This window comes from Sylvia atricapilla, chromosome 32 (assembly GCF_009819655.1).
Source record: "Sylvia atricapilla isolate bSylAtr1 chromosome 32, bSylAtr1.pri, whole genome shotgun sequence".
NCBI classification, from domain to species: Eukaryota; Metazoa; Chordata; class Aves; order Passeriformes; family Sylviidae; genus Sylvia; species Sylvia atricapilla.
This window is the reverse complement of record NC_089171.1, coordinates 166977-194493: the sequence shown is the minus strand read 5'-3', so window position 1 is coordinate 194493 and position 27517 is coordinate 166977. Positions and strand designations below refer to the sequence as shown.

At 50.4% G+C, this 27517-nt stretch overlaps 1 long non-coding RNA gene across 1 annotated transcript; it reads left to right on the top strand.

Annotated features, from left to right (window-relative positions):
* The first annotated feature begins 9350 nt into the window (after positions 1 to 9350).
* LOC136373132 (uncharacterized) lies at positions 9351 to 10187 on the top strand. Its single transcript, XR_010745582.1, has 3 exons — positions 9351 to 9385; positions 9555 to 9620; positions 10048 to 10187. It is a non-coding gene; the product is annotated as an uncharacterized lncRNA (long non-coding RNA).
* The last annotated feature ends 17330 nt before the right edge of the window (positions 10188 to 27517 follow it).

Here is a 27517-nt window from a genome sequence, read left to right as displayed (position 1 = left end):
CATGAGAGGGGAAGGTCTGGGCCCAGCAGAAGAGCTCAGGGTACTCACCCGTCCGTTACTATAGGCACCACCTTCCTGTGGAGAGACCAGAAGATGTCACCAGTCACTGGGGTGTCCCCAGGCCTGGTAAAGGTTGGGGACAAGCAAACTGCCCCCCAGTTCCCACACTGGTGCACACAGCTCCAGGACTCACCCCAGCACATATAGCTCCACCACTGCCATCCATGGCCTGTGGAAGGAGAGCAAAAGGTTGGTCAGAATTAGCCCAGTGAGGCTGGGGGCACACAGGTTTGTCCTCAGCCCCCCCAGACCATGGCTGTCCTCTGCTCTGAGCAGGGGCTGGCTGCCAGGGATTTAGGAACACCAGTGCAGGGTGAAAGGCAATGGACTGAGGGGAAAGACTGGCAAGAAGGCCCTGGAAATCATCCTGGGAGTGGCATTTCCTACTTTGTGCCAGTTCAGCCTGGCTTGGGACTGGACCAGTACAGCCCAGTTTGGCCAAGTTCAGCCGAGCCTGCACTTGAATTAGTTTAGACCTCTTGGCCCCACTTCAGCCTGGGTTGGGACTGGGCTTTCTCCTTGGGTGGGACCAGAGGAGATGGTGGGGAGATGCCTGAGGGGACCAAGAGGATGGGATGGGGAGGCCCAAGAGGACAGGATTTGGGGAGAGCAGGACAGGAAAGCGCTGGGGCCCTCCCAGGGAGGAGCCGGGTCCGACCATCCCGTGAGGAAGCCGGGCTCTGGCCGCAGGAGTTTCACAGCGGGAAGAGGAAGGACAGAGGCAATGGTGGCAAGGAGAAAGCGGCACCTCCTGGCGCTAGGCAGCCCGGCAGAGCCCCTGGATTGGGAAGAGCCCCCGGCCCTGAGCCCATCCCGTGGCCTCGGTGCCTCACCTTGCTCTGTGATGGCAGGCACAGCAGGATGGAGAAGAGCAGGGCCACGCTGAGCACAGCCACCTTCATCTTCCTCAGGCACTGGGCAGCGCTGTCTGAGGCTGCAGCGGGGCAGGAGAGCCTTTATCCCTGCCAGGACTCCTCCCTGCGCCCTCCCCAACAGCCCCCAGGCCAAACCCCAGCTTGGCACAGCCCCAGCCCTGGCCACGAGCCCAGCCCTGGCCCAGAGTCCATCCCACCTGCGGCACGGATCCAGCCCCCCTCCCCGGCATCCCTCCAGCTTCCCGCACGGGGCAGCTGCCCCTGGAAGGGCCCAGACACCCGGGGGGCCAAGGGGGACAGGCAGGGATCCAAAGGCAGCTGGGGACCCTGTGGCGACAACCCCCACTCCATCACAATCCATCCTCCAACAGCCCCCAGGGCCACATCCCCCATCTCCTGCTGTCCCTGCCCTCCCAGAGCTTTCCCTGTGGGACACCCCAGAGCTGACCCCGGCCCCAAACTGGTGTGTCAGAGCAGAATTGTCCCTGTTCCCACTGCAGCCTCTTGGCTACACCGAGGGCTGGACTGACCCCTCTTGCTGGGACACCAGGACCCTGGGATCAGGGAGAACGGGGAGGTGGGAGGACAACGGGGTCGTGGGCCATGGGAACGGCTGAGTGACTGTGATCTCCAGTCTCTGGAGGCACTGGGGACTACTGGGGAATGGTGGCACTGGGACACCAGGGCTGGGCTTGGGGCAGTGCTGGGGTGGCTGCAGTGTCTGGCTCCAGTCCATTCCCAGCACTGCAGCCCCAAACTGCTCCAGGCCCCCAGGGGAAAATCCCCAAACCAGCCCCACCATCCCCACCCCCAGGACCACCGTGTCCTGCTGGATCCCCCAGTCCTGCTCTGCTGAACTGCCCCAGACATGGGATCCCAGGGGCCCTGTGCCCAGCAGGGCTGTGCTCCAGGCTGGGCTGGCACTGGGACACAGCTGCCACAGCTCCCCTGGCCCCAGGGATGGCCCTGCCCTGGCCTGGTCCAGGCGCTGTCCCTGAGCAGGGGTCACCTGCCCACCTGAGGGTCCTGTGCTCCTGTCCCAGCTCAGAGCCCCTGTCAGGGTGACCCCTGAGGGCACAGATCAGGGACAGTCCCTGGCAGGGCCTCCTGGGAGCTGCCAGTGCCTCCATTCTCCACTGACATTCCGTGACATTTCCAGGAGATGTTCCCTCCTTACGGGACACTGACCCCACACAAGGGACCTGTTGTGGGGCAGGTGGGAAAACCCTTCAGGCACCTGACTTGACTGTTGGCATTGGATTTTTCCCAGGAGCCAGCAGTGACCTGGAAGATTCTCCTTTTGTATCTCAGCTGTGGAGAAACTATTCCTACAGTTATCCCAGCTTTTAAGGAAGGAACTTTTTCTTGCTCCTTTTGGCCACTGTCTCAGTCATAAAGAGTTCCTGCTCCATGGAGAGGCACTGCTGCCACAGCCCTTGTGTCACGCCATGCTTCTGTCTGTGGGACAGGGGGTTGGACAGGAGGAAATGGGATGGGGAACGTCCCTGGAGACTCGAAGCTCGAGTACAGAACTTGGAAGGGGGAAAAAGACAAAAAACATTTCTCCAGGAATATCTCAGAATCCTAGGATCAGTGTTGCTGGAAACACCCTCCAGGACCATCAAGGCCACCCTGTGACCAACCCCCACCTTGTCACTACACCAGAGACCTGAGTGCCACATCCCAGAGTTCCTGGGACACCTCCAGGATGGAGACCCCATCATCTCACTGAGCAGCCCCTTCCAAGGCCTGACAACCCTTTCCATGAAGGGATTCATCCAGATGTCCAACCTCAAGCTCCCCTGGCACAGCTTGAGGCTGTTGCCCGAAACGCCGCCGTGGAAAGAACTCCACAACTAATAATAGTTGTTACAGCAGTATGTATTTATTGACGTGGAGATGCGTGGGGAATAATTTCACCAAAGACACGAAAGTGTCCCTCAGGAACTTGCCCTCCTTCTTCCCTGAGGCCTTACATATGCATGACATTCCACAGACCCTTTTCATACATATTCATTCCCTGATCCCGCCCATCCTCGCTTGGTATGGTAATTAGTTCACGCCCTTCTGGGCATGCTCAGTCCTTAGTGGTGGTGGTCTCCGGGCCTTGGTATTGGTCTTCCTTCATTCACCTCTCCACTTTTATCACTCCCATGTGTGCTTTGGCCTTCTTGGCACGTTTTCAAAGGAACACACCATCATAGAATTTGTCTTCTTCTCTATATCTGCGCCCTTAGCCCTGTTATTCTGTTGTTTAGGCTAGTTCTTCTAGTTCATCTTCTGAGTATGCTGAAGATTCTCCATACTTGTGGTGTTTAAATATGTGCAAAAGGGTAACAGATACAGTGTTTGGTATTCACTAAATGCCATCTCAAATATTGTAAAAAATACTACTTGGAATACATTCTAACATACAGTATATGCTCTTTAATCTACTATAAAGGATCAGTTGGGATTTCTCAAATCCATGCCTCATTGCCTCTCATCCTGTCCCTGCTCCCTGGGAGCAGAACCAAACTTCACCTGGTTGCCCTCTCCTGTCAGGGAGTTGTGCAGGGTGAGAAGGTTCCCCCCTGAGCCTCCTTTTCTCCAGCCTGAGCCCCCTGGACACGCCTGGTGGTCCAGCACCTTCCACAGCTCCATTCCCTTCCCTGGATGTGCTCCAGCCCTCAATGTCTCTCTGGCCATGAGGACCCAGAACTGGACACAGTCTCCAAGGGTCCTCAGCAGTACCAGCACAGGCACTGTCACTGCCCTGGTCCTGCTGCCACCCCATGGCTGGGACAGCACAGGTGCCCGTGGCCTCTGGCCTTCCTGGACACACCTGTGCTCACATTCAGACACTGCCCCAGCACCCCCAAGACCTTTTCCAGTTTTCTAGCCAGCCTGGAGCATTCCATGGGGTTGTTGTGACCCTTGTGTGGGATCCGGCACTTGGCCTTTTTAACCCTCACACCTTTGGCCTCAGCCCATGGATCCAGCCTGCCCAGATCCTTGTGCAGAGCCTTTGTGCCCAGCAGCAGACCCACAGGCAGGCCCAGATGGCCTTTTCCATGAATTTGGTGCTGGTAGACTCAATCAGCCCTGAGCCCTGTTCCAGTGAAGCGCAGATCTGGAAAAGGAGCCCACCACTCCCTACGCTGGGGGCATCTGGAATGACCCCTCAGGTGTCCAGGTGCTGGAAATTCCTCTGCTGAGCAGCTTCACATCCACTGGGCCTCTCCTGGGTCAACATCTTCAATTCTCCTTCAAAGGAGGCACAAGGACCAACAGGCAAAAGGGCAAGCTTCCAGATCACTGCTGGCTCCTGGGGAAAATCCAATGCCAACAGTCAAGTCAGGTGCCTGAAGGGTTTTCCCACCTGCCCCACAACAGGTCCCTTGTGTGGGGTCAGTGTCCCGTAAGGAGGGAACATCTCCTGGAAATGTCACGGAATGTCAGTGGAGAATGGAGGCACTGGCAGCTCCCAGGAGGCCCTGCCAGGGACTGTCCCTGATCTGTGCCCTCAGGGGTCACCCTGACAGGGGCTCTGAGCTGGGACAGGAGCATCCTGGAAACAAAACCAGGGACCCCTGGGATTCACTGTGGCTCAGGCAAAGCTCCCACTGGCTTCAGAATCCAAATCAAGTTTTCATCACCAGTCTCTGCTCCCCAGCTTGGGTCTCATGAAAATAATTCTCCAGACACTGTCATCAGCAGATCACGAAACCAGAGCATGCTTTTCCTGTCCCATGGGCTGCTGCTGGGGTTTGGAAGTGGATGGTGATTGGGTAGAAGGACTGCTGAAGGACTGCTTTCCCATTCCCTGTCCCACTGTCAATGCCCATATTGCCAGCAAGGCATCTCCAGCTGGGCTCCATGCAATCTCATTCCTTAATCTTGGCCCTGCTATCTGGCACTCGAGTAACCAGCTGACGGTTTGCTCTCCCGGAGAGTGGCTGAAATCTTTCTGCATCTCTCCCAAGTCAGCCTCTGTTTCCACGGCTCCTTCCTGGCTCCAGGGCAGCCAGTGCAGCCAAGGGCCATGGTCTGGTGTTTGTGTTTCTGGAGATCCAAGCCTGCCCTGTTTCCCTCCCTGGACATAGAGCAGGGGCTGGATGGGCCAGGCTGTGTCAGACAGAGTCGCTACTGGTGCTCCCTTGGTTCAAACCTCATGACATTCCCTCCCTCCTGAACTTGCTTGGGTTCAAGTCCCAGACTGTTGGAGATGACAACCTTCAGAGGGACCTGCCTGTGTTTCCCCACCATGTCAGTCACTACTACACTGCTTTGAGGTGGGGCAAATCCCTGGGGGATGGTCAAAAAAAGACCTTAGTGGTGGGCCTCAGGAAAAGCTGGGAAACTCTTCTTGAGAAGCACCACCAGGAGCATTGTAGTTTCACAAGGATGTTCAAGACACTGAAGAATTATTGTAATCCAGGACAGAACACCTATTATGGAGGCTTAGGTGGTGCAGGTTGTCATTCTGCGTGTTCTCTTTTGGAAACATCTTGGAGGACAAAAGGCAGGAAGTGAAATTTGGGGTCTTCAACCACAAAGCAGAGGGATGGCCCAGCACAGAGCTCCGATGAAGATTAAGGCCAGGATTTTACAGCACTTCCCAGAAAGCCCCCACAGAGCAGAGTGACTGCAGCCCAAACCCACAAGTCACAATTGCAGCAGGAACAGGAGCATGGGCACAGCTGGAGAAACTCATGGGGAGACCTGGCAAGGCATTGCTATGGCCAGCAACTGTTCACCAGGCAGTTATCCCAGCCCAACCACTACAACAGCACTGAAAACCCCTGCTCCTGTCCTGTCTTCTCCTCTCTTCCCCACACCGCAGCTACTGAGGGAGTCTGGGAACTGGAGGGCTCAGGGGAATTTGGAAGGGAGATGTAAATGGGAGAACATCAGGCTCCTCTTTTCCCCTCTGCAACCCACCACAACATCTCCCTGTGCTCACAGCCTGGGGAGAATGGCTGGGCCAGAAATTGTTTTGGAACCCATTTGTGGAAAAAAAAAATCCCACAGAAAAGATGACAGGAAAATCACAAATTTCCCAAGTAGCTCACAGTCCTGCTCAGGGAGAGGAAGTGACGCAACCAAGGAGGGATCAGCTGCACCTCGGACTTCCCCATGTCAATTGTCTAACCCATGTCTCCATCAGACACCAAACTGGGAACCAATGAGGTGCGGATTTCGAAACAGAAGCATGCCTGTGTGAAGTCCATGAACCCGCAGTTTGGATCACCCAGAACAGCCCCAAAGGTATCCAGGGGATGGAAAGGTCCCTGGGCCTAAACAAGATCAACTTCCTCAATTCTCCATCAAAGGCAGCACAAAGCACCGACAGGCAAAAGGAGAATCTTCCAGGTCACTGCTGGCTCCTGGGAAAAATCCAATGCCAACAGTCAAGTCAGGTGCCTGAAGGGTTTTCCCACCTGCCCCACAACAGGTCCCTTGTGTGGGGTCAGTGTCCCGTAAGGGGGGAACATCTCCTGGAAATGTCACGGAATGTCAGTGGAGAATGGAGGCACTGGCAGCTCCCAGGAGGCCCTGCCAGGGACTGTCCCTGATCTGTGCCCTCAGGGGTCACCCTGACAGGGGCTCTGAGCTGGGACAGGAGCACAGGACCCTCAGGTGGGCAGGTGACCCCTGCTCAGGGACAGCGCCTGGACCAGGCCAGGGCAGGGCCATCCCTGGGGCCAGGGGAGCTGTGGCAGCTGTGTCCCAGTGCCAGCCCAGCCTGGAGCACAGCCCTGCTGGGCACAGGGCCCCTGGGATCCCATGTCTGGGGCAGTTCAGCAGAGCAGGACTGGGGGATCCAGCAGGACACGGTGGTCCTGGGGGTGGGGATGGTGGGGCTGGTTTGGGGATTTTCCCCTGGGGGCCTGGAGCAGTTTGGGGCTGCAGTGCTGGGAATGGACTGCAGCCAGACACTGCAGCCGCCCCAGCACTGCCCCAAGCCCAGCCCTGGTGTCCCAGTGCCACCATTCCCCAGCAGTCTCCAGTGCCTCCAGAGACTGGAGATCACAGTCACTCAGCTGTTCCCATGGCCCACGACCCCGTTGTCCTCCCACCTCCCCGTTCTCCCTGATCCCAGGGTCCTGGTGTCCCAGCAAGAGGGGTCAGTCCAGCCCTCGGTGTAGCCAAGAGGCTGCAGTGGGAACAGGGACAATTCTGCTCTGACACACCAGTTTGGGGCTGGGCTCAGCTCTGGGGTGTCCCACAGGGAAAGCTCTGGGAGGGCAGGGACAGCAGGAGATGGGGGATGTGGCCCTGGGGGCTGTTGGAGGATGGATTGTGATGGAGTGGGGGCTGTCGCCACAGGGTCCCCAGCTGCCTTTGGATCCCTGCCTGCCCCCCTTGGCCCCCCAGGTGTCTGGGCCCTTCCAGGGGCAGCTGCCCCGTGCGGGAAGCTGGAGGGATGCCGGGGAGGGGGGCTGGATCCGTGCCGCAGGTGGGATGGACTCTGGGCCAGGGCTGGGCTCGTGGCCAGGGCTGGGGCTGTGCCAAGCCGGGCTTTGGCCTGGGGGCTGTTGGGGAGGGCACAGGGAGGAGTCCTGGCAGGGATAAAGGCTCTCCTGCCCTGCTGCAGCCTCAGACAGCGCTGCCCAGTGCCTGAGGAAGATGAAGGTGGCTGTGCTCAGCGTGGCCCTGCTCTTCTCCATCCTGCTGTGCCTGCCATCACAGAGCAAGGTGAGGCACCGAGGCCACGGGATGGGCTCAGGGCTGGGGGCTCTTCCCAATCCAGGGGCTCTGCCGGGCTGCCCAGCGCCAGGAGGTGCCGCTTTCTCCTTGCCACCATTGCCTCTGTCCTTCCTCTTCCCGCTGTGAAACTCCTGCGGCCAGAGCCCGGCTTCCTCACGGGATGGTCGGACCCGGCTCCTCCCTGGGAGGGCCCCAGCGCTTTCCTGTCCTGCTCTCCCCAAATCCTGTCCTCTTGGGCCTCCCCATCCCATCCTCTTGGTCCCCTCAGGCATGTCCCCACCATCTCCTCTGGTCCCACCCAAGGAGAAAGCCCAGTCCCAACCCAGGCTGAAGTGGGGCCAAGAGGTCTAAACTAATTCAAGTGCAGGCTCGGCTGAACTTGGCCAAACTGGGCTGTACTGGTCCAGTCCCAAGCCAGGCTGAACTGGCACAAAGTGGGAAATGCCGCTCCCAGGATGATTTCCAGGGCCTTCTTGCCAGTCTTTCCCCTCAGTCCATTGCCTTTCACCCTGCACTGGTGTTCCTAAATCCCTGGCAGCCAGCCCCTGCTCAGAGCAGAGGACAGCCATGGTCTGGGGGGGCTGAGGACAAACCTGTGTGCCCCCAGCCTCACTGGGCTAATTCTGACCAACCTTTTGCTCTCCTTCCACAGGCCATGGATGGCAGTGGTGGAGCTATATGTGCTGGGGTGAGTCCTGGAGCTGTGTGCACCAGTGTGGGAACTGGGGGGCAGTTTGCTTGTCCCCAACCTTTACCAGGCCTGGGGACACCCCAGTGACTGGTGACATCTTCTGGTCTCTTCACAGCAAGGTGCTGCCTATAGTAACGGACAGGTGAGTACCCTGAGCTCTTCTGCTGGGCCCAGACCTTCCCCTCTCATGGCCAGCACCCTGCAGGTTATCCCAGTACACCCCAGTGCATGCCAGTACACCCCAGAGCTTCCTAAGGCTGCACCTTCCCCAGGGTCCCAACTGTATTCCCACTCATCCCAGTATAGCCCTGTCAACCCCACTGAGCATCATGCCCAATCCATTTCCTCTCCTCTTTCCCTCCAGTCCTTTCCCTTTCTCCTTGTCCATGACAGGGGTGTTCCCAAATTCCCCTTCTTGACTCCCCCTCCTATAGCCCCTCCCAAAGCCCCTCCCAAAGCCATCACTTTTGGTCTTCCACCGCTGTTATCTTCTGCTCTCACCCACCCTCCACTTCAGCCCCCATGGCCCCCAATGGAATTCCTGCCTTCCCACCTACATTCCCCAATTCCCATCCCTTCCACACCCCCAGCCCAACCCCTTGGGAGCTCCAGCTGCCCCCAGTTCATTGTTTATTGAGCCTTCATATCCAACTCTGTTCCCTCCGCTTTCGGGGCCCCAAATTCCTCTCGCTGTCCTTGTCTCCATCACCACCATGGTCCCTGCAGGAACAGGGATCAGGTGAAACTGGCTGGAGTGGGACTGGGGGGAGCAGAAGGGGTTTTCTCAGACCAGGAGGAGCCATGGGGCCTGTGGACACCTGTGACCCTCTGAACCCCACAAGGCCCATCCCACTACTAAACCTTGGTCCCCTTCCACAGGGAGTTGCAGGAGCAGGTATAGGAGGATGCATTGTGGTAAGTCTTGGAACTGGGGCACCAGTGTGCCAGTTGGGGCCATTTAGGTCCCCCCATGCCTTGCTGGGACTGGGGACACCACAGTGACCAGTGACATCTCCCCATCTCTCTACAGTATGGGAAAGGTGGCCAACGAGTGAAGAGGTCTGAGGTGGGTACCTGGAGTTCTGCTGGGACCATAACTTCCCCTGTCCTGGTCATGAGCCTCCAGAGCATCCCAGTGCACCCCAGTGTGTCCCAGTACACTCCTGCATGCCCCAGTATGTCCCAACATGCCCCAGTATCCTCCATTGTGGCTCTAACCTTGCCTTTCTCCCCAGGCCCCCGTGGCTGAGCGGGTGAAGCTTCTGCGGAAGTGATGCCCAGCTGCCTCTCTGGATGCCCCGGTGAGAAATCGTGGGGGTTCTCCAGCCCCAGAAAAGATCCTCAGGGGGCCAGGGTAGAACCCTGAGCCCTCTGGGCTGTGCAGACATTGTGGATGGCAGAGGGACGTGGAGGGGGCTGTTCCTGACCCTGTGTCCTGGGCATAGGTTTTCAGGGCTGTCCCCAAGGCTTTCCTGGCCCTGGGGGGCTCTGGGGACACCCAGTGTCCCTGTGGGAGCAGGGAGGGCTCTGGGAGGTTGTGGGGTATTCCAGGCTGAGGGGTTCTGGAGTCCACGTGGATCACAAGAGCCAAGTCCAGTCTCAGCTATAGCCAGGGCTCCAAATCCCGGCTCCTGCTGCAGGTCCCTGCAGAGAGAAGGGTGGGGACAAGGGCCCTCTCATTTCCTAGTGGACACTGGGATTTGTCACAATTTGGGCTCTGCCTTTCAGGCCTGGAACTGGTGGTGAGACTCGTGTCCTGTCCCTCTCCAGTGGTATGAGGAGAGGATCATCCCTGGATAACCCCCTTGATCGCCTGGGAGCCCTGGGAATTTCCCTGGAAGAATCAATAAACCCCTTCAGCAAAGCAACTCTGTGTATCCATGAGTGCTTGTACTCATGTCCATGTGTGTGTTCCGTGTCTCTGAGTGTTCCCATGTCCCTGTGTGTTCTGAACCCTTGTTTGTTCTGTGCTGCCCTCTCAACCCTGGGAGTCTCTGGTTCTTCCCCCACCATGAACAGAACGACTGCAGGGGCTCCCAGAGGTCATTCTTCCTTTCCCCCTGGCCTGGACAGGGCAGGTTGGGACACCCTGCAATGTCCCCTCGGAGCTGGGAGGGATGAGGGGCAACCAGAGTAGCCCTTGGAGCCCCCAGGGTTTTGGTCACAGAGGGACACAGTTTTTGCCCAGGGCTCTGGGAGCCCCATCCCCAGAGAGCACAGGTCATGATCCACAGGAGTGGACCATGGACAGGAGCCCGCAGCCCTGGCCCCACTGGTCCATCTAGGAGCCACAGTGCTTCCCTGCCTGTTGTGGTTAAATTTACTCATCCTGGGTTTCGACACCATTTTGTGTGATGGTTTTACATTTTCCAAATTTGTTTCCTCATTGAGAGATAGTGTTGTCGTTTGAAACTAAAGCAAGTGAGAGGCTCCAAGTCAGAAATACAATTTAATGAGAAGAAAAGGGAAAAAAGATAAAATAAATGCAATAATAGAAAAGATCACTGATAGTCAGAATACAACTTGAGCAGGGTGACGGAAGCTGTCGAGGCGAGGTGGTCTTCCTGAAGCAGAGATCCTGTAGAAAGGTCTGGTAGCCCTGTTTTTCTCAGAATCCAGTGGGTGAGGGCTGCCTTTACTGTCCCAAATCCCAGATTATATCCAAGTGAGAATGCTTGGCTCCTCCCCCTGGGCAGGGCATCTCACAATGGGATGGTGAGTCATACAGGAGGTCCTTGATGGCCCATTAAAGAGAGATAACTGTTGGAGGGAGTTATCTATGAGGCATGCACAAGGCATTTGACGGGCCATTAACAGAAGGCACCCAGAGGGAGAGGGGCCTGGGAAGAGCCACTGCTCCAACAATTGGATTCATCAGTTCATGAAGATGGTGATAGAATGCATCCTGTACTACAACCCAGGACAGATAGGCTTTTTGGGAGAAAAAGGCAAAAGCAGGCTCAACTTAGAAGCAAAACCAGATAGATTTTATTAACATATACTAAAAGAAGAAATAAGAAAATAAAGAAATAACACAAATTCATTTCTAAACCCAACCTTTTATCCCACTACAGACTGTTCATTTTCTACAAAAAATGTAAAGAGGTAAAACTCAGAACCCCAGGTCAGGACCACTTATAAAACAGTTTTTCATTCAGTCTTTGAGACAGAGAAGTCACTCCTGAGGTTTGGAAACTTTTACCAAAAGCAGCCTGCCCAGAAGAATCTGCAGTTGTGGACCTTCCCATATCAAGTAGCCTTTCCCATGACTACGTATATGTGGAGACCCTCGTGCCATTAAAAGAATTTCCAACTGCCCTTCCCTGGAAAAGTGAAGATTAAAGATATCTCAGATATAAAAAAAAGGCTTCTCCCCATGGATCCTTTCAGACATTGTGCCATGTTCTCCCTAGGTTCTGCAAGCCCATCATCCACCCCATGGCATCCCCTTTCCCTGTTTCCCCACTGGCTATGAGGTTTGGTGTCCTGATCCTCTTCCTATGGTCACTTGCCCCTGCCCTGCCCCTTGTACCACTCACGAACCTGAGCCCCTATATAACTAAGAAAAACCACATGTTCATTCTCTTTGCCCCTGGATTCACCTTCAGCACACTGGAATAAACGCCTGCAGAAAATTGACCTGGGTCTGGGCAGCCTTCTGCCTCTCTGCTGAGCCAGCCTGGTAACGTGTGTGGTTGTGTGAGCTTGATTGCTGCCTGAATACTTCTTAAGCAGTTTCTCTACAGAGAGGCTGACTGGGATTTAGAAAGGCTGTAGCCGCACTCCAAAAAGACACACTGTTACACACATAGGCCATGGACTTCACAAATTGGGGTGGTACTTTTTAAAAATGAGATGTTTCAAAAAAGCAAAGGATCTTTTTCAACTCAAAGAGCAGGGATAGTCTTCTCACTTCTTCACTGGCAAAGGGCTTCTCCTCACCTCTCTCTGGTCAGCTTCTCAGGAGGGCACAAAAATGTTCACTCAGTTCATCACAGATACCTTTGCTCAAATCCACAAATCATCTCCCCAGTTTATATCATCCATGACTCAAAAGATTATCATGTTACCAAAATCCATGGGAGATTCTCGGCCTAGAACCAAGGCAACTCATTATCTCTAACACTTAAAAGTCACTCTTCCTTTACTGACTTTGAGATCCCCATACTGTCCCTTTACATGTCTCCAATTTGGCCTTTTCTTTTGTCTCCGAGAAGGGTTAGAGTTTTAAAGTCTCAATCTGTGTCAGGAAAGAGTTAGAGCTTGCCCAGGTCTGCCGTGGTCAGGTGATCTCTGTTCCAAAGCCACGCTGTTGGGGGGAGGCTGATGGATACCTGGTCCTCCACGCCTCGATCTGATGGCACCAGCCGCTCGCAGTGGCTCCCGGAGTCCCGGCTGGCCCCGGCCACCCTGGGGACAGCCAGGGCCTGAGCCGGGATCTCCTCAGCTGCCCACGGGTTACCTGCTCACTGGACAGGAGAAAGAGAAAGTCTCCTACCCAGCTTCAGCTTTTATATGGGTAACACCAAAAGTTGCCTTCCGTTTCCTGAGTGGTCAGAACTGCATGTGAAATCAAAAACCTAACTCCCAGTAGGTCCTGGTCCTTTCCGTAGAATTCCAAGGTTCTAGCAGAAAGATGCTGTTATAAACGAGTGTGCTGCTTAATTTTCAATCCTAAAAGAACCTCCAAACAAAATTGAATATAGCAACAAGTTCAATTTGAGCAGCTTAAAAGTTATTGGTTCTAAATAATAATACAAAAGCAAATTTATACCACGGAACACGTTCCTGCGGGTTATGGAGCAGGACTTGGTCTCCTGTCCCCCGTACAAATAAGATGTTCTAAAATTACCCTTTTTATACTGTGCGTCACCTTTCATTCCCTCCTATTTTCAATTAGTAAAATTTACGTCACTGGTCTCATCACCGCCTATTTCCATCTCCACTGCACAGACTCCACCATCCCCTTTTTAGGGGCCTCCTCATTTTCAGGAGTCACAGAGATGAAGGCCTGTGGTCTTCCTTGGTGTCCTGTAAATGACCCTTTTGTTTACACATGCATATTAGGTCTATTATATATAAGTAAATACCAAATCTGTACATCCTACTACTTTACTAAAAATACGAAAAAAAAAAATTTAATATAATTAACACTTTCCTGGACTTTTCCCAATTCTTCAGTCTCCTAGACAAATATACCTCTGTTTATCTCAGTTTCTTTTTTTTTTTTTCCTACTGAACATCTGCTGGAGAAGGGGGGAAACTTCCCCCTCCCTCTTCTCCTAAAAAGTTACATTTTTATTACTGTTTAAAAATGGTGATTACTGTTTCAATTTTGTCAGCATGAATCATACCTATTTATTACAATTCCTCCATTTCTATTTTTGTTCACATTGATTCATGCTCCGTTAAAAGGCTGTGCTTTGATATCCCTTATATTTCCAATAATCTTAGGTAGGGATTTTTTCGTTGTTTCATAAAACATAAAATTATACAACACAAAAACAAAAATCTCAAAATCAAACATAGTAACGTAAATTTCAACTTTTCTACCAAACACCTCCAAAGACATTATTTTACCAATTAGTTTATAAAATTAAATTTCATTTTTGTACTGGTATGTGTGCCACTCTTTTAAAAAATTTAAAAAAATTAAACAGGGCTCTATACATTTGTCACTTTCAAATCTAATTCAGGGGAGGTAATCAAGGTAGCCTCATATTTCAATATTCGGCTATCTGTTAACCATTTTTCAGGGTTTTTTTTCAATAATTGCCCTAATATTATGAAGGGTATGTACATAACTAATAGGTGGTCGCTGTCCTGGATTTGCCATCAAAATTTCTCTAAGGGGGTATAATTGATTTTCTTTTACTCTTTCTTCATCATCTCTATCATTTTCCCCTTTTGGGATTCTCATGCATCTCAAAATCATATTTTCATTCTCAGTGGGCTGTCCTGAGGAATGCTCCCTTCCTGAGAACATCCCCTTCATGGTTCCCAGATACTCTTAATTCCTGCAAATTTTCCTCACAATTCCCAGCCCCTGGGTCCAGGGACTTATTCTTTCCCTGACCCATCCACGGCGGCAACAAACCAAGAATCTCTCGGTACCAGAAGAGTCCTGGCTTCCCACACTCACCCAGCGGTTCAACTGCCTTGCTTATTTTGTAACGCTACCTTTTCCAACTACTAGTTCTACACCTATCCCTTTTCTCTCTGTCCCAATCTCCTCTACACTTTCTAGCCACCTCCTCTCACCCTCTAACCACGTACCAAACTGCCAGCTACTAACCTTTCAAAGGAAATTGAACCTACTCCTCTTCTGAGTCTCCCTACTGAGAGATCAGATCACTCCCTCATCCTCAAGGACAGGCTCCTAAACCAAGGACCACCTTGACCCCATTGGTCAATCCCTCCCGGGGTCCCCGTTCTTGTTCTCCTTTCACTTCCCTCCTTCCCCAGCCAGTCCCCTCGCAGAGATCGGAAACCACGATACCGGGAGGTCCCAGTTGCGTTGGGGGTCTGAGCTCAGACCCAGCCCCTGTCTCAGACACTCCACGCACACTCACACACATGTACAGCTGGCCCCCTTACCCAACCCCGTGATACTCACAGCGTCCTTTTCTCATGAGGATCTTCGTGCACAAAGAAGTTTTGTGGGTACTTTTCCCTATGAGCCGGCACTTCAACGGGAGCCCTCCTTGCATGCCTCAAATGTAAACCCCTTCAGCAAAGCAACTCTGTGTATCCATGAGTGCTTGTACTCATGTCCATGTGTGTGTTCCATGTCTCTGAGTGTTCCCATGTCCCTGTGTGTTCTGAATCCTTGTTTGTTCTGTGCTGCCCTCTCAACCCTGGGAGTCTGTGGTTCTTCCTCCACCATGAACAGAATGACTGCAGGGGCTCCCAGAGGTCATTCTTCCTTTCCCCCTGGCCTGGACACGCCAGGCTGGGACACCCTGCAATGTCCCCTCGGAGCTGGGAGGGATGAGGGGCAGCCAGAGTAGCCCTTGGAGCCCCCAGGGTTTTGGTCACAGAGGGACACAGTTTCTGCCCAGGGCTCTGGGAGCCCCATCCCCAGAGAGCACTGGTTGGGATCAGGGTAGGGGTGGATCATGGACAGTAGCCTGGAGTTCTGATTCCTCTGATCCCTCTAGGAGCTACAGTGCTTCCCTCCCTAAGGATCAGCACTCCTGAGCTCATGCCTATCGGGAATGAGGGACTTAAGGTCACTTAAAGGATGCCTGCTGTTCAGATGCATCTGAGGTGCCACTCCTCAAATTCAGGGGCAAATGGGAGCATGTGCCAAAGTAAATATTATGGAATTCACTGAACTATGAAATGTGAAGGAGCAAGGGTAGGAAGCAACGGAGAAGGGAGGGAGGGAGATCAATCAGGTCAGCATCACCCATGGATCCAGCAGTGTTGTGTTTGTCCTTCTTCCCATGGAGCTTCTCAGTGGTGAGGGGTCCAGAGGTCATTCTGAACTTTTACCTGTTTATCCATTTTAGCAAAGTCAGGAATTAGGGCTCACGGGCTACACAGCTCTCTAATGCCATTGGTTAAACAATTTCCTGGCCTTGGGTGCTAATTGGTCTCAGCTCAGGCCATCTCTTCTCTTCAGCCGGAGGTTTCTGGGGTTGGTAGCCATGAGTTGGTGGTTGCCATCTGCCCCTTGGGAATTCCCTTTGACCCAGTCGGAGCCGATTCCAGCAGGGGTGCTGGGTTGGATTTCCTTGTCCACCACCACGGTTCCATTCTGCTTCCCCAGCTTTGTTCACCTTTCCCAAGACACAAGATAACCCCCAGACAATTGTCCCACCTTGATGTTATCTTAGGGTGCTCCATTCTGCGCTTGTCTCATGGCAAAGTCCTCCTGTGGTGACAGATTTGGGGTTGGGCAACAGTTGTTCCTTAATCCCAACACCAGTGGAGCCTCCCCAGCCCCCAGGAGTCCTCCCTGGGTGTGCCCAAGGTGTCCCCTTCGTGTCCCAGCCTGGTGATCCCCTGGTAACTCCCCAGCCAGACTTCCTGCAGGTCTCAAAGCACAAGGTGGTCTTTGAGGGTCTGGGCTGTGACATCTTTGGGGCTCCAGTGCTGATGGCGCTGTCAGTGCTGGTCCCCATCGAGGTGTGACATGCCTTCAAGAGGCTGCGGGGTGGCCTTCATCATCACCATCATCTTCATCACCACAACCACCCGCACCATCAACCTCACCCCACCATCATCATCTTCATCACCCACACCTCCATCATCATCACCCAGTACCATCAGCCTCCATCATCATCACCAAAACACCAACGGCACCATCATCGCTGTCATCTTCTTCATCATCACCTTCATCTTCATCATCCACACCATTGACATCATCACCATTACACTATTCGCACCATCATCATCATCATCATCATGTTCATCATCATCATCATCTCCACATACCTCATCTTCATCACTCATGCCATCATCCACACTACGGTGAACACTGTCACCAATATCCTCATCATCCAACACCATTGACACCACCATCACCTATATCTTCTTCATCATCCACACCATCATCTTCATCATTGACACCTTTGTCTTCATCACACACCTTCATTTTCATCAATACCACCATCGCCACCTTTGTCATCACTATCTTTATCACCCACACGTTTATCTTCACCAGCAACCTCAATTAACACCAACAAACACTGTCATCATTACACACCACCATCGACACTGTTACCACCACACCACCCACACCTTCATCTTCATCACTAACACCTTCATCTTCATCACTCACAGCATCATCACCACTAGTGGTAGTTTAGAATGGATTGTGATTGACAGGTTAGCTGACGAATGAGAGTGTTTCTACGCCTCTGAAAACACAGCCTTAAAATCCGAACTTTTCAGGTGACTCACTCTCTTTTCCAGTCATCAAGAAGGTAACATCACCTTGTGGGTCAGGGACGGGCTGGTCCCCTCAGGGCCAGGCCTGCCGGGCCTCGAGAGGTGCCCTGCCTGTGGGACAGCTGGCTGTGTCCCCTCTGTCCCCTCCCAGCTCGTCCGATGGGGAGAGGAGGAGGAGGACTGCAGACCAACAGTCTGGCCCTGCACCAGGACCACGGTGGCCGTGCTCTGGGCCTTGGTTGCCAGAGCCGCTGGTCTGAAGGAGGAGAGACTTTTAAGAACTTTTTCTCCGGAGCCCTGGGAAGCTAATCTGAGTTTAAATTGCTTGAAGTCTGACCAGGGGTGGAGAAGATTTCATCTATTAATGTTCTTGAGCCTGCGTTTTCTCTTCCTTTCTCCTGACTATCATCTGTGATCTTGAGTTTGCTGAAGACGAAAAACTCTAAGCAAAGATTTTAGCCCTTTTCTCTCCTCTGTGGAAGACATTTGAAATGTAGAGAGAAAGAGAGAGCATTGAGAAAAAGTCAGTAAAAGAACTGAGGAAGACTGTTGGAAGATGGGATGGAGGAAGTGGACATTTTTGACCAGACTTCTCTAGATGTAAATTATGGGGAAATGGATTGTTTTTGTAATATCCTAATGTTGCTGGGGGGAATGCACGTTCTAGCCAAAGGGTTGTGTGTATTGATATACATGGGTTTTAATTAAGAGTTTTGATTAGAATTTATCCCCAGCTCCTGGGAAAGAATAAGAAGGTTTCTATTTCTTTTGAGAGAGAAGTGAATTTAGAAATGGAAGAAAATCCCTGTTTTGTACTAGAAAAGCATTCTTAAAATGATACCCCAAACACATGGAAGCCCATGAACAGCGTGAAAAGCTGTTCTATGGGTGAGACTGCACAAAATCTGCAAAATTCCAGGCGATTGAAAATCTCTGAAAGCCACTCGATTTGTTTTTTTCCTCTGGTTATGGCGTGTTCCCCATAACCCTAGAGAGGCTCCTCTCCCAAAGTGATGTAGAATGGTGTTTAAATAGTGAAAACTGACTGAAAATCATAGTTTTCTCTCTGTAGTGTGTGAAAAAGTAAACAATTGCAGGGGGGGGGGAGTTTGAATGTCTCAGCAGGTCTCATTTTGTCTTTTTTTTTTTTCTTTAGTGTGCATTAATAAAAAAATCTGTTCTTACTTTTAAGAAGTAAGGGCCTGTTTTCCTTTTTTCTCCCAAAAATCCTATCTCCCAGCTGATAAATGAAATTTGATGAATCTCAAACCACAACATAAATGGTGCTTTAGCTGGGAAACCAAATTAAAACTACAGCACCAGTCAACTCCAATACAACCAACACTATCACCGTGACTCCGACAACACCCTCATCATCATCGCTATCACCATCTCCGTCATCATCATTACTATCATCCACACTTCAGTGTTCATCATCAACACCACAGTGAACTCTATCACCTCCATTATCATCACCCAACACCATCAACACCATCACCATCTTCCTCAACAGCATCACCATTTCATCACTTAACACCATCATCATCACCACCACCATCTTCATCATCCATCTCCATCATCATCATCATATGACCATCACTACCACCACCATCTTCATCATCATCATGCCCCCCCCATGATGCCCCCATGTCCCTTCAATGCGTCTTCCCATGTCCTCCGCCATGGCAACCCACACCCCTCCCCCACCTTCCATCCCCTGTCCATGTCCCTCCATGGTGCCTCCACGATCTCCATGCCCTTCACCATGGTGACCCCCAGATGTTCCTGATGTACCACTCAGGCTCTTAAAGAACCAATCACTGGCCCAAATGTCTGTAACCACCATGTCCCCTGAATCCCTGTGGTGTCCCTCAACCCCCCCTTCCCCCCATGTGACCCTTTTAATGCCCCCAATGTCCCTCTCAACCTGTTGGGGGACCAGATGTTGCCCTGGGTAAACATCTGGCTGATGGGCTCCACACATCCTCTGTTCCACCATGTCCTCCTATGTCTCTCCCCATCATGACCGCCCAATCTCTCCCCCCGTGGTGATCCCCCAATGTCCCCATGTCCCCCACAGCCTGTCAGAGAACCATTTGCTGGCCTGGATGCTACCCTGGGTGAACATGTGGCTGATGAGTAGGACCCAAACCCCTGGACTGTGGGGTGCTAGGTGAGGAATCCCAAGAATGGGCTGGCAGGTGCCCTACTTGGGCAGGAGATGGGTGGTAGGACCCTTGAATTGGTGGCTTCTGGGTGGTAGGTGTGACAACCCCAGTCTTGGGGGCGTAGGGTGGGGGGTACGTGAGGTTTGGAGGAAATGCGGGGGCTTTGGTGAATGGGGCTCGATTATGGGGGGACTGATGGATTGGGGTACCCAAATTTCAAGGGTGGCAGGGAAGCATCAATATTTGAAGAGGGTACCAATTTTGGGACAGACTCTTGGATTGTGGTATTCTGGCCTTGGACTGATTTTGGATGACTCCTGGAATGGGGGAGATGTATGTGAGGGTTCCAGTTTGGGAGGGAAATTGGGGGCGTATCTCCTGAATTGAGGGGGATTGTGTGTTGGGTAGCCCTAAATATGGGTGACTGTAGGTGCGGGAACTTGCAAATTTGTGACCAGCAGAATTGGGGGACTTGGGAAGAGAACCCAAATTTTGGGGATCAGTGGGGTGGGCAAAAGTTTTAGTCAATGACTAGGGACACCCCCCTATTTTCCCCAACCCAGACTGGGTCTGAGGGATTGGGCATTGCTCTGGGGTTTCCCCTGACCTCCCTCTTCCCCAGATGATTTTGGGGGTGCGCTGGGCTGGGGGCTTCACCCACTGGCTGGGGGTCGAGTGCTCCAGTGCAGATGAGGCACTGGCGGCTACAGGGGCTGACATCATCCTGATGGACAACCTGGCCCCCAGGTGAGCCCCAAAATCGGAGGGGGACCAGTAATGGTGAGACCCCAGAGGTGGGACTGGGCCACAGAAATGAGAGCTGGATTGTCAAAATGGGAGACAGACCACTAAACTGGGAGGAAAAACACCAGAAAGTGGGCAGAAACTACATAGATCCAGACTCTGCCCAGTCCCCCAGGGGAGACCCCAACATCAAGGGTGTGGCAAAAATGGGGGATTCTCAAGTGTAAAGATGCACCACTAAACTGGAGGGAATCTGCTGCAAAATGTGGAGTAGCCTCAAAGGTAAGGGGGAGAACCCAGTCTTTAAGGGTCAATGTGTTGGAAAACCTCAATTTGTCGGGTTTTTTTGGGGGGTTTTTTGATGGGGTTTTTTTGTGGGTGGTGACAGCAATTTTGGGCAGCAGTGGGTGGGAAATGCCTGGATTGAAGGGATTGGGTGGGGGAACTGCAATTTGGGGGTGCTCTGGGTTGAGAGCATTCTCATTTGAGGCATTTATGGAGGGTTTGCACCCTGGATTAGAGGGTGCTTCTTGGAATTCCAGGCTCTTTCCTTCTCCAAGGTCGACGTGAATAAAACTCAGGAGACCTTGTGTTTGAAGACTCATTCTGAAATCTATTATCCTTATCTATTACAAACTCACAAGATGGGAGCTCTGACAAGTTGAGAAAGTGAGCCAAAATGGCATCTATTCAAGGCTATTTAAGTCCCAATTATCCAATAAACTGCTGAAATCTCGATTATTTATGCTTCTAATCCAATTATGATCTCCCGAAATCTACAATGTGGACATCTTCTACCCAATTTGAGAAAACCACTCAGATTTGTGAAGAAGAAGGAAGAAGGTGGTGCAAAAAGACAATGAATCCACACCCAAAGTTCTCCACCTTGGCTCCCATAGATCACCATACACTAAAACCCCAAATCCAAGTTTTTCATCCTGAGAGATCACACAATGCTACCCAGACACATTCCCATGATCCCAGTATTATCACTCATCTTTGGAAGCCTGTTTTAATGCCTCAGATCAAACGCAGTTTTTCCCTTAAGTTCTGTGGCTGCCAGCACAGACAGTCCCAAATTCTCAGCATCTAGAGTTCCCACAGGTCGTAGGTGGAAAGAACCCCAATTTTGTTGATCAAGGTGCTGGAGAGTCGAAATTTGTTCTGGGTGCTCAGACCATAGGACCGGGGGCCAGTGGGTGATGAGGAGCTCCAGCTGGGTAGATTTGAGGAGGCTTCTTATTTAGGAGAATCCCAGTTTTGGGGAGACAACTAATGATTTAGAAGGTTTGGGGCAGGACACCCCAAAAGCTGGAGTTCAGTGGGTGGAGTAACTCAAGAAATGGCATCATGGGAGAGGATCCAAATGGACTGATTTTAGCTGTGACACCTCCCAATCTGAGAGGGGTTAGGTCGAGCATACCCTCAAGTTTTGGCAAAGGGGGGAAGGTGGGAAGGCTGGAAGGTGTCTCCCGCAGAAGCTACATGCAGTGGAGGCCCGTAGGAGGATTGTTTTGGGGACTCTCCCCCAGGTTTTGGCACCCCACTTCGATGTCCATGGCGTTTCTGACCCACACTGGTCCCACTCTGGACGTTACACTGCAGGTGCTGGAACCCTACAACCAATACTAGGATTCCCCCAAAACCACCAGAGAACCCACCGTGAGATCCCAAAATATGTCCGGGGTGTTACCAATTTATGACCAAAAGCCAATTATGGTTTCCAATTGAAATTTTATTAATTACAGCAAGCAAAGCAAAAGCAGTTTCAGCGCTGGGCGACAGGTGGGCTCTTCGTCCCACAAACCCGCCGCGCCGATCCGGGGTCTCTGGTGTCCTCTTATACAGTTCTGTTCCTTGTCGACGTGACTGTCCTCGATGTACTCTGCGCATGTCCATCCTGTGTTGCTAGGGTCTTGATTAGCCTTTCCTCAGATGCAGTTAATCATCGCAATTAGCGTGTCCCTGAAAATGTTTATCTCAACAGGAAGGGGTCAGTAAAGTTATACAATTTATCTATCTCTTGATTTAGTGAGCAGACATTCTTTATCTATCTCCCTTCATCCTTGATTTAGTGAACAAACACACTTTATCACAATCCCCCCTTTTTCTTTCAGGCTATTTTGTTTTGTTCATTAAATCGCTTTAGCTCTTGTCTGCTCCATCAAATAAACTTAACATGATAGTCATCTTAATTGTCAGCCTTAAACTAGTGGTCTCTCCTTTGTAATAACAGGTACGATTTTGGATAGGAGGGTCATTCCCACTCTTGGGGCATTTCCTGGACCATAACCTCTTGATTCCACTGATATCGGGGCGACCTCCTCCACAGTCTTTGTCTCCTCTGCCTCGCCCGTCGACTCGGTTGCTTCGAGCCACGGGGTGTACCATCTTCTCGGCAGCAAGAGTATTCTTCAGGAGGGGAGTTTTGCCCCCTTCGGGTTGTCTTTTGAATGTAAGTGTTCCAATTATGGTCTTTGACCTCTGGAACGTTACAATTGATGCTCTTTGCCCTTTTGCGGCACAGTCCTGCTATAATGTGCGCCACGAAAGGCACTGGTTCGTTTGAATGATAACAGTAAAGGTCCGGATTAACCCCTTCTGCAAAAATATTCCACCATTCATTAGATCCTAATATTAAGTTTCCAGTGGCCACCCTCTGGGCCAATGTCCAATTAGTTATTTCTCGTTGGAGAGACCAACAGGAATAACAAACTCCTTTTGGTGGGTACCCGTTATTACAATGGGTCCACCACCTGTCTTTACACACTAAGCATTGATAGCATACAAATGGATAACAGGTTCCCCTACAATATAAATCCGTACACTTTATTTGCACATCTTGTGCATATACATTCCCCTTATCATCCCTTCTAGCCCCAGGTAAATATTTTATTCTAAAGGTTCTATGCTTATGTTCCCTATCCATTAACCACTTCTCTTTTATTCCATAAGGTTAAACAATATATATGTATCCTTTGTATGTTTCCCCAATGTCTGTATTTAAAAGATGTAGAAGTCAAGAGGACCAGAATCAGTCAGATTCAATCGGTGTCTTTCTCAAGTGGGGTTCCCCCCCCCTTTACGAGCCAGTTTAAGTTTCAAGTCTCCGGCTGGGCTCTTGACCTCCCACTCGTCCTTGGGTATAGGCCCTTTTATGCGGCTGGCATGAGTCCACCCTCTCTCTGCAGTTCGCACCGCTGTATTGGTGGTCAATAATACCAAGTACGGGCCATCCCACCGAGGTTGCAGAGTGGTTTCTTTCCACGTTTTTATAAGGATCCAATCTCCGGGCTTTACCTGGTGTAAAGTAATATCAAGAGGGGGACGCTGGATTAATTGTCCTTTTTTCCATAATTCTTGTCTGTATCTCATCAATTCATTAATATATGTTTGAATGATTTTGTCTGTAATTCCAGGGTGATCCTGTGGTATTCCAGCATCATAGGGCATTCCATATAACATCTCAAAAGGAGATATTCCTATATCAGCTCGAGGTTGGGCCCTAAGATTTAATAAGGCAAGGGGAATACACTTTATCCAAGAGAGCTTGGTTTCTATCGTTAACTTGGCTAATTGCTTCTTCAATTCCCCATTCATTCTTTCTACTCTTCCAGAACTTTGAGGATGCCAAGGGGTGTGTTCATCCCACCTTATTCCCAAAGCCTCAGCAAGGTTTTTGACTATCTTGGAGGTAAAGTGTGGTCCCTGATCAGAATCTATAACCTCAGTTACCCCGTACCTAGGTATTATTTGTTCCAACAAAATTTTAGACACCGTTTGCGCAGTTGCTCTAGTGGTAGGGAAAGCTTCAACATAATGGGTTAGGTGGTCTACTATAACTAGTACATATTTATATCTTCCTACTTTAGGGAATTCAGTAAAGTCTATTTGAATTTTAGAAAATGGTCTGGTAGCTAAAGGTCTCCCCCCCAATGGCAATTTTCTTTGTACTGATCTGTTAACTCTCAAGCAGGTGGGGCATCCCTGGGTAATGTGCTTAGCTAAGTCGTGCAGTCCGATACACATGTATTTGGTGGCAAAATGGTCTATCAAAGCCTGGCTTCCCCAGTGTGTTTGTTTATGTAACCTGGTTAGCACTCGAGTAGCTATTGATTTAGATAACACCTCTCGCCCATCTGCTAAGTGCCACTTCCCTTCTGCGTTCTTTGAAATACCCATCCGGGTCAATTTCTGTTCTTCTTGTGTCGTAAATAATAGGGCCGAGGAATCCTGTCTGGGCTCCTCTTGTTCTTTCTGAGTTACAATTAACTCTTTAAATGCTGCCTGTTTGGCCTCTTGATCAGCAGCGTTATTCCCTCTGGTTTTAAAATCCACTCCCCTTTGATGTCCTCTGAGATGTACCACTGCTACCCTTTTTGGCTTACGTAGAGCTACTAACACCTTCTTTATTAATTCTTGATGCACCAAATCTTTCCCCTGTGAGTTTACTAGCCCTCTTTCTTCCCAGATTTTTCCAAAAGTATGTATTATTCCATAGCTATATTTGGAGTCTGTGTATATTGTTCCTTCCTTCCCTTGTAATCTGTTTAGGGCCTGCAATACAGCATATAGTTCGCAGGCTTGGGCTGACCAGGTGCCACTCAGGGGTCCTGATTCTAACACTTTAAGGGTTTTCCCGTCTATCACAGCATATCCCGACTTCCTTTTGCCTTCCACTACTCTGGAGGACCCATCTACAAAAATCCTTTCTCCCTCTTCTAATTCTTCTTCCTCTAAGTCAGGCCTAATTTTTGTTTGTTCTTCTATAGTCTGGAGACAATTATGTACTAATTTTGTGTCATCTGGTTCCCCATACAAAAATTGTGCAGGATTTTGCAAGCTGGTAGTTTCTAAAGTCAGATTGGGGGCTTCTAGTAAGATACTTTCATACTTTAAGAGCCGAGTATCCGATATCCATTTCTCAGCCTTTTGTTGGAGTACATTCCTAACATTGTGGGGAGATAGTACTTTAAGATTGCTATTGAAAGTGATTTTTTTAGCTTCCCCTACCAGGAGGGCACATCCTACTATTGCCTGTAAGCAAGTGGGCCATCCCCGGCTCACAGGATCTAATAACTTTGACAAGTATCCCACCGGCTTCTTTTTCCCTGCCCAATCTTGGGTTAGGACCCCATAAGCTGTACCATTATCTATGTTGACAAACAGATAAAAGGGTCTTTTTAAGTCTGGTAGGCTTAGGACCGGAGCGTTAACGAGATCCTCCCGTAGCCTCTGTAGTTTTCCCTTATCTTCCTCACTCCATTTTAATAACCCGTCTGTGCTAAGTTTCTGGTACAGGAACTTTACCTTGCTACTATAGTTCTCAATCCATTGCCTACAGTACCCTACTAACCCCAGCAATTGTCTGATCTGCTTCTTATTCCCCGGAGTTGGTAAGGATAATATTCCTTTTATTCTTTCCGGATCTATCTTTTTTTCCCCCTTACTGATATAATGGCCCAAATATCTCACTTCTTCTTCTACAAACTGTAATTTCGTTTTTGATACTTTAAGTCCTTTCAATCCCAAAAAATTTAACAATTTAATGCTTTCTTTTCTGACTTTTTCTTCCTCTTTTCCTGCAATCAATAAATCATCCACATATTGGATTAATGTTATTTCAGGGTGGGGTTGATATTCTTGCAGGAGTTGCTCCAGGGCCTGCCCAAATAGATTGGGTGACTCCGTGAAGCCCTGGGGAAGAACTCGCCACCTTAATTGTTGTTTTCTATTGGTATCAGGATCCTCCCATTCAAAGGCAAAGTAATCTCTACATGATTCGTCCAGGGGGCAGGCCCAAAAGGCATCTTTTAGGTCAATCACACTATACCATAAATTATCAGGTCCCAGTTTGCTCAGTAGGGTATATGGATTCGCTACCACCGGGAACCGGGAAACCGTTCGCTTATTGATTTCCCTTAAATCATGGACTAGTCTGTATGTCCCATCCGGTTTTTTTACTGGTAAGATGGGAGTGTTAAATGGGGACATGCAGGGTTCTAGCAATCCCCTGTTTATTAATCTTTCTACTTCAGGCTTTAATCCTCTCCTACCTTCCAAGGATATAGGGTACTGTTTTAATTTTATCGGGATCTCAGGGTTTTTAATTTTGACCATAAAGGGAGGTATCTTTAATTGTCCTGCACTTTCAGGTGTATACCAAACTTCAGGATTTATTTCTTGTTCATCTTCTACTCTAAGAGGACAGAGTCTTATTTTCAGTTCTTTTCCCTTAACTTCCAAATTTATTCCCAATTCAATTATCAAGTCTCGTCCCAATAGATTAAATTCAGCTTCGGGTACTATCAAAAAATCCCCCACCCCCAGTTTGGATTCTGCTTCTATTAAAATGTCTTTAGCCACCCCGGCTTTGAACGGAATCCCACTCGCTCCCACAACGAGGGCTGTTTCCCGTGATGAATTACACCCGGGAGGCAGACTCTGTAAGGTGGACCTTTCAGCCCCCGAATCCACCAGAAACTCTACCTCCTTAGCTTGGGGACCTAGTTTTAATTTTATCAAGGGCTCTGGATGTTTCGGGGTCCCCAATATGTAGAGCCCCTGACTCCCCTAATCTTCTTTAAACATTTTTTCATCCTGTATCCTGACTCTGCAGTCTCTTTTAAAGTGTCCCCGTTTACCACAATAGAAGCAAGTCTTTTCTTCTTTCTTCTCTACCGGTCCCCCTTGCTTTGGGGGTGGTCTCCGGGTTCTCTCCCCCTTACCCTGCCTATCCGATTCTCTACTTTCCCTGACTGCAGCCACCATCATTCTAACTTGTCTCTTATGACCCTCTTCTTCCCTCCTAACATATACCCTCTGTGCTTCTCTTAATAGCTCATCCAAACCTCTATCTTGCCAATCTTCCAATTTTTCAAGTTTCTTCCGAATATCCTCCCATGATTTTGCTACAAAATGTGTTTTTAGTAATGCTTGTCCTAACGGTGTTTCAGGGTCTAGGCCCGAATACAACTGCAGATTTTTTCGTAATCTCTCCAGCCATTCCGTGGGGGTTTCATCTTTCTTTTGTCTTTCATTGAATGCTTTATTAATATTTTGGCCTCTTGGAACAGCCTCTCTAATACCCTGGATGATAATAGTCCTAAGGTCTTGCATGTGTCCTCTATGGTTTTGGTCTTGATGATTCCAGAGAGGATTCTGTAAGGGCCATTTGGTATCGGCTAAGGGCCCCTGGACATGCTGGGCGTCCCAAATGCGCATCCCAGCACGTCTGATCATATTCTTTTCCTCTGCGGTAAATAATATGTTCAGAATGGACTGCAACTCCTCCCATGTGTATATGTTAGGTCCTAGGAATTGATCCACTCTTTCTGCTACCCCTAAAGGGTCTTCCAGGATGTTTCCCATCTCTCTTTTAAAATCCC